Source organism: Papio anubis, chromosome 5, assembly GCF_008728515.1.
Source record: "Papio anubis isolate 15944 chromosome 5, Panubis1.0, whole genome shotgun sequence".
In the NCBI taxonomy this organism is placed as follows: Eukaryota; Metazoa; Chordata; class Mammalia; order Primates; family Cercopithecidae; genus Papio; species Papio anubis.
In genome coordinates, this window is record NC_044980.1 from 102,948,094 (window position 1) to 102,956,490 (window position 8,397).

The window sequence follows — 8,397 nt, forward strand, 5'->3', positions numbered from 1 at the left end:
AGTACACTCCAATGGGTGGTACCAGCCAAAGTATTTTGTAGTGGGGTGGTAGTGGGATCCATCCTCATTTGTATGTGCTAGCAGCAGCAGCAGCAGCAGCAGCTTGGTGGGGTGCAAGCTTGTTAGCTGTAGCAGGGTGCTAGTGGGTACTGGGGTGCCTGTCTCCATGAAGGCATCTACAACAGTGGCAGAGGCAGCACAGTTCAAGAGTGGGGGATAAAAATTATTTGTTTAGGTAATTTACCCACATGTGTATGTTAGAATCTTAGTATTTTAGTTAGGTAAGCCTTTCTCTTAGGTACCAAATGGCACAGCTAGTGTATGTAAAAAAGTGATCTGCACATGTTTTCAACTCAGTTGTTTGTCTGTATTACTCTCATGAACGCTCTTTTCTTTTTCTCATTTTATTTCAAATTTCTTTGTGGTTTTAGAGCATTTGACAGATTTAGAATGAGAATAAAGTTGATTTTGTCCCATTAAAAGACTGTTTTTAAGATCTGATAATTTTAAATCCAACTAGCAGATGCTGTGGGTCATCAATTGAATCATATTGTAATGCATTCTAACTTGTTTTTTAATCAGCTGACAACTGTTTTTCATGTAAGCACTGAAATGAGACACATATAAGGCAAATTTTCAGCAGAGGGAAAAAAATCCAAACAGCTTTTGCTCCCTTGAGAAATACTACAGAGGGATCTGGTAAAAGACAAGGAAATTTGTGGCTAAAAATTTTCCCTTCATCTCCAGAGACATTAGAAATGAAATGGCCACTTCAGTCAGAGTCTCCATTTGCTACAGGGGTATAGACTGAAGCCTTTCTTCACTTAATTTTCTGGACTGGATTATGTATAAGGCATGTTCCCACTTTAAAATAATAGCATATATGCCTTGGGTAAGAAGTGGGAATATAAAATGTACTTGCCTCTCAAATGAAATAAAACTTAGCTTAATTTTGGGAGGATGGTTCAAAAAGTTGCTTTTTCATTCATTTATTTATTTGCTTAATTAGTATTTCTTGAGCTCTGTGTTTAAGACATCAAGCTAGTTGCAAGGGGGACACATAAACAAATTGTACTCCGTCCCACCTCACAATAGTGTGTGGTCGATTAGGAATGATGTAACACATTGTTGTTAAATGGACATAATCCAAGAAGAATGTGATCAATGACATAAGAGAGGTTCGATTAAAGTGCCATGGATGTTTAATGTGGGAAAGAGCATCCAAATACTCCTACCTTGATCAGACTTTGAAACTGCTGCTCAGTGTTCTTTCTTCTGGCCTGTGCAGATAGAGCAGCTGCACTGCAAATAACAGAGCTTCCTGAGAGCCCAGTTCAGGACTGCCTTTTCAGTCCCCCAGGGAATCCTTCCACAGTTTACCTGGACAATTGCTATTTTGGGCCTATGCAGCATAATTTTTTTTCTTTAGATAGCACTCTAATTTCCATTTGGAGTACTATTTCTTTCTCTTTGGGACTAGTCTTGTGGTACAGAATCTGGGGTCCTGTCTTTTTAAACTAAATTTGCACATGATTGAAGCTAGGCAAACCTCTGGTCCCAAGCTATAAGTTGAATCTGGAGCAAAATGACAGAGTTTGTCTTCACTGGGTTGTTTCTGTAGTTCCTATTTATTGGTTTGCTTCCTGTTCATTTTGGAGTTTGGTTCTCTAACTTCCCTGAGGTAAGATAGTTTTCAAAATCTTTACTGTATGGAGGTTAGTCAGAGTTGGGTTTTGGATGCTTGTAGAATATCTGTTGTTTCCAGCAGGGCGATGTGGCTCACGCCTGTAATCCCAGCACTTTGAGAGGCTGAGGAAGGTGGATCACAAGGTTAGGAGATTGAGACCAGCCTGTCTAACATGGTGAATCCTTGTCTCTACTAAAAAATGCAAAAAATTAGCCAGGCAAGGTGGTGGGCACTGTAGTCCCAGCTACTTGGGAGGTTGAGGCAGGAGAATGACGTGAACCTGAGAGGTGGAGCTTGCTGTGAGCCGAGATGGCACCACTGCTCTCCAGCCTGGGTGACAGAGCGAGACTCCATCTCAAACAAACAAACAAAAAATCTGTTGTTTCCTATCCTAGACCCATTTTCTACCCGTCTCCACCCTGCTCTCTGTCCAGGAGATTGACCTGAATGGACTAGGTCAGCAGGTTTTTCTCACCCTATGATTTCTGGTTGGGTTTGAACAAGGGAAATTCCTATGAGAGATCAGAGCAAAGAGGAGAGTAAGATCATCTCTCTTGCTCCCTTCCTGGTGAGGTCAACCTTAAACTGGCTGTCTCTCCATCGAGCTTGAGTTCTGATTGTAGGGGATGAACAAATGCCACGTTAAGTAAACATATGGCAGTGCCATGTTCTTTTGGTGTGGTATGGGGTTGGTGGAGAAGGCATGAGATCCTGAGAAATGGAATGGTGTTAGATATGAACAAGACTGAGAAATTTTTACTTCTGAATTCCCTTAAACCTGTCTTGATGGGAAAGGAGCCTGTTCTTGCTTCTTTTCCTATGAGGAAACTAGCTCTCCTCTGCTTAAAGCCTCTCAATGACTGCTTGAGACTGTTGCTGCAGTTGCCTCAGAAGTTGACAAAGTATTTAGCATACACCCCCATTACATGTTCTCATGGCTCATGAAGAGAGTCAGATCCCAACATTGCCCAGGACTGCTCCAGTAGGAGGTATCTTATGGGCTACAAGAGTAAATGACCTTGTAAAATGAGTTTGGAAGTGTTCCCTCTTCTTTTTTTGGGGAAAAATCTAAGAAGGATTTGTGTTAATTCTTCTTTAAATGTTTGGTAGAATTCACCAATGAAGTCATCTGATCCTGGGCTTTTCTTTGCTAAATGGTTTTTGATTACTAACTCAATCTCTTTATTCATTATTGGTCTGTTTAGATTTTCCATTTCTTCATGGTTCAGTCTTTGTAGATGTATGTTTTAGGAATTTATTCATTCCTTCTAGTTTAACCAATTTGGTAGTATATAAATATTCATAGTAGTGTCAGCGTTATCCTGATATAAAAGCCAGATAAAAACATTACAAGAAACAAGAACTATAGGCCAATATCCTCAATGAACATAGATGAAAAAGTCCTCAACAAAAATACTAGAACTGAATTAAACAGCAAATTAAAAGGCTCATGCGCCATGACCATGTAGGATTTATCCCTGGGATACAAGGATGACCCAACATACACAAATCAATTAATGTGATATACCACATTGACAGAATGAACAACAAAAATCACACGATCATCTCAATAGATGCAGAAAGAGCATTTGATTAAATCCAACACCCTTTCATGACAAAAACTGTCAACAAATGTGGTGTGGAAGAAATTTGTCTCAATATAATGAAGGCCATATATGAAAAGTTAATACGATATTCAATGGGGGAAAACTAAAAGGTTTTCCTCTAAGATCAGGAACAAGGCAGGGGTGCATATAGACCAATGAAACAGACTAAAGAGTCCAGAAATAAACCCATGCATATATGATCAACTGATCTTTGACAAAGGTGCCAAGAATTCACAGTAGGGAAAGGACAGTCTCCCACAAATGGTGTTGAGAAAATCAGGTATCCATATGAAAAACAATGAAATTAAAACCTTATCTTGTACCATAAACAAAAATAAATGCAAAATGAATTAAAGATTTAAGTATAAGACCTGAAAACTCCTAAAGAAAATATAGGGGAAATTTTCATGACATTAGTCTGGGCAATGATTTCTTGGCTATGACACCAAAAGCACAGGCAAAAAGCAAAAATAAATAAGTGAGACTACAACTAACTAAAAACTTCTGTACAGTAAAGGGGATAATCAACAGAGTAAAAGGTAACATTAAATGAGACAAAATATTTGCAAAACATATATCTGAAAAGAGGTTAATGTCTGATATATATAAAGAACTCCTACAACTCAATAGTAAGAAAAACAAATAACCCAATTAAAAATGGGCAAAGGAGTTGTACAGATATTTCTCTGAAGAAGATATGTAAATGGCCAACAGGTATATGAAAAGATATTCAACATTACTGATCATCAGGGAGATGCAAAATAAAACTACAGTGAGACATCACCTCACACCTGCAAGGATGACTATTATAAAAGAAAAACAAAAGACAATTGTTGGTGAGAATGTGGAGAAACTGCAACTTTTGTATGTTGTGGGTGGGAATGGAAAATAGGCAGTGACTGTGGAAAATAGTATTGAGGTTTCGTAAAAGTTAAAATAATTATCATATAATCCAGCGATCCCACTTCTGTGTATTTATGCAAAAGGATTGAAATCGGGATCTTGAGTTATTTGCAGTATTATAATAGTGAAGATATGGAAACAATCTGTTTATTAATAGAAAAATGAATAAAGAAAATATTTGGGAGGCTGAAATGGGCGGATCACGAGGTCAGAAGATCAAGAACATCCTGGCCAACATGGTGAAACCCCATCTCTACTAAAATACACACAAAAATTTAGCCGGGCATGGTGGCACGTGCCTGTAGTCTCAGATACTTGGGAGGCTGAGGCAGGGGAATCGCTTGAACCTGGGAGGTGAAGGTTGCAGTGAGGTCAGATCGCACCACTGCACTCCAGCCTGGCAACAGAGCAAGACTGTCTCAAAAAAAAAAAAAAAAAAAAAAAAAAAAAAGAAAATATGTGTGTTGATATATGTATATATGTATGTATATACGTATAAATTATTATATATAAACACTATTACTGTGTGTATGTATATATACATACATGTATACATACAGTAATATTCAGTTATAGAGGAAAACAACTGCATGATTCTACTTATATAAGGTTTGTAAAATAGTCTCATAGAAACAGAATGGTGGTTTCCAGGGACTAAGGGGTGGCAGAAATAATGAGTTGTTATTCAATGGGTCTAAGGTTTCAGTTATACAAGATGTGGAAGTTCTAGAGATCTGCTGTACAACATAGTGCCTAAGTGCTTAGAGTTAATGATACCGTGTTGTGCAGTTAAAAGTTTGTTAAGAGGATAGATCTCATGTTACATTTACTTACCACAATAATTTTAAAGATAGAAAAATGGACTTACAAATAAATATGGTGCATTGTCAGGGAAAAATAGTTTTAGAGAACATTATTGGGACAAGCAGCAAATTTCAAATAAGAATAGTGAATTAATAACACTATTGTATCCAACTTCGATTTTCTGATTTTGATAATGTTATGGTGGTATGTAAGTGAATGTCCTTGTTCTTGGAAAATAAATTTTCAAGTATTTTGGGGTAACAGTGCATGATGGCTGTAATTTACTCTTAATTGACAAGCAATTCAGGAAAAAAGTGTATGAGGATGTGTGCATATAAAGAAAGAGAAACATAAACTCCAATATACTTTACCCAGATTCAATAAGTACTAACCTTTTGCCTTGTTTGTCATTTACACCTTTCACGCAATTTTAAATTTATGCAATTGTAGTTTTGAAATTGTATTAAAATAAAAAGCTAAAGAAATACAATTCTTAAAAAAAAAGAGTAAATGACCTTACCATTCTACATCATTAGGAGCCTTAAATTAAGCATAAGAGAGGTTTTCTGGGGTGCTCAAGCAAGAGGATGGAAATGTAATCAGATAAGGCTGAATTTATTGAAGTGAATGCTCTCGTTTGGGATTCAGAATTTAATGTGTCGGTGTAAACACTGGGTAGAGGCATGAGTAGTTTGCTGAATTGGCTGATCTAAACCTGTACCCAAAGTTGGCTTACAGTTAGTAAGGTTAAAAGGCTATTACTCCCTCTGCATTCTGAAAATGTAAGAGATTGATGCCTCAGGAAATGGGAATGTTGGAATATATTTATTATGTGCAACCTACTCATTCACCTCCAATCGCACACTCTCGGAAAACATGGAGGGAATCCCTTCATTAAAGCAGTGGTAAGGACGCCACCATCCTTGAAGACCCCTGAGTTGCCAGTTCTCTTTAGGCCAGATAGAATGTAGGGAGATTTCAGTGCAATTTGGTTTCCAATCTCAATGGGAATAATGTCGTGTGGAGTTATAGAGAACAGGTGGTGATGAAATTACTACAATAAAATCATGTTTTAAATGATAATTAGAGGATTTTGACCTGCAGGGATCTCTGGCAATGGCTCCTTAGAAATGAAATAGATGGGCAACCTAGTAAAATGCTTCTTGAAATACATAGGCAGAAAAACATTAGGTTGGCTGAGAAGAAAACTAATTTGAATTGCCTTGAGTGGGATTTACAGCCTCTTCTCCAGTCCCTATACTTAAATCAGTGCCCAGACCCTGAATCCCTGGAGTTACGGGGAAGTAAGATCTCTTTGAGGAAAACATTGTGTAACAAAACTCCAAGGCTTCTCCAAATGTTCCTGAGGCCATTTACTGGGGTGACTGTGCACAGGGGAGAAAGGAACTCAGCTCTTATAGGGCTTATTGAATACTAGCTCGAAACTTAAGATGATACCCAGATACCTCAAATGACACTGTAGTCCACAAGTCATCGAAGGAGCTTAGATTATGATTGGAGTCCTGGCCAGTGACAGTCTAGAAGTGCACCAAATGAGAATACTAACATCCTCAGGTTATTTCTTCAGTTGTAAAATATTTAATACATAGTATACTTAGCAATTAGAAAATCTTTCATATTGATTCCCTGACTTGTGGAATGGGGAGAAAAAGCACAAGCCCAGTTTATAGATTTATCTGTACACTACATCATACCAGCAGGAAGAATTTGGCTGCTTCACTGCGGTCCTACTTAGGGTAGCTTGAAAAACATTGGTGGGTAGAAACCCTCCTTGTGAGCAGAACTTTACATAGAACAGCTGGTTGAATATTTTGTGTGGAAAGAGAGACAGACTGAACTATGGACATACAGCGAATTGTGGGCTGTAACTAAAGGGCTGGCTGATTGGTCAGGAATTTGGAAATAACAAAGTAGAAAAATTGATGGCCAGGAAGTCTGAGAGAGAGATGTGTGAATGGACCTCTCAGAGTGGGTGTAGCATGTGAAATTACTTATGTCTCACATAATGCCTATCCGAGGACATCTACTGCAGAGATGGGCAAAATGTTCTTTCCACTGGATGTCAGTCTTTTTTCCCTACCTTTATTTCAATAGGTCCAAGTACAAAGAATCCAGGGTGGCAGTGTTATAACTATGCATGGTTTCAAAATCATGGTCTTCCCCTCAATTGGCTGCTGCCATTGCTGACTGCTCAGACTACCAACAACATAGACCAAAACTGAAATCCTGCTACAGCACCACTTTCAAGGGGGTTGGGGGGCAGCCAGCTACTTTACTGTATTCTACCATTCCCGAGATAGGCATAGCTTTGTCTTTATAGTGGTAGATTAATACTCCAGAAATGCTGAAACCAACATTCATGTATCTTAAAAATATTTTCTTCATTATCACAATATACTGCATAATATCACCTGTGGTCAGTGGGGCACATTTTACCACAAAGTAAGTGCAGAAACACAGGCACACACCCATGGTCTTGTCATGTGCCTCATTGCTGAGAAGCACGAGGCTTGATCAAGGGTGAAATGGCCTGCTGAAAAGCTCAGTTATATTTCTGGTAGGAAACACCTTGTGAAGCTGAGTTGCTGTCTGATAAGATGTGGTAGATACCATAAGCAAACATCTGTCTTAGCTAATTTCTTTCTTAGCCAGAATGCATAGCTCCTGGATCAAAAAAATGAGCCAAAGTCATGATTATATTTAACAAACTACTTGGGAAACATTTGTTCTCTATCTCTGCAATTTTGGGTTCAGTGGTTTGGAAGGACCTAGAGTAAAAAAAATGAATTATTTTCCCATTAAGCTGTCATTGTTCTGATGTACTGAACACTCTAGCCATTTTGGGTTCCTTGTGGCAGAGAAGAGGGTCACTTTTGTATTTGAGGTGTCTTAGTCCAATTACCAGGAAGAAATATGTTTTCTGCTACTCAATGGGAGCAAAGAGTTCAAAGGAACTCGAGGGATTTAATGGGGGATTTTTTAGTTATATAGTCAATAGTCTGTACTCAATAGTTCTGGTCAATGGAAAACTGCAACAACCCAATAGACATAAGACCATGAAAGTCTTAGATATTGTAGAAATAAAAGTTTGGAATACTCTATCGGGTAAAGTGCTTTCTGTAGCTGAAGTCTTGGGAAGAGATGATAGGAACATAGGATAGGGTGGCAGAAGATACTAATGTATCACTATTAACTGCAGAAGCAGGTACTCTAGCAGTTATGTTTTGTTTTATGATTTTTCTCTTCTACCTTCCCTCTTCTTCCTCATATAGTGGACACAAATATGACCAATGTTTTAGGCTTCAGCGGGAGATGATCAAATTGACATCATCGTGTTCTAAATCGTTAACCGGTAAGACATAACATAGCCTCTGT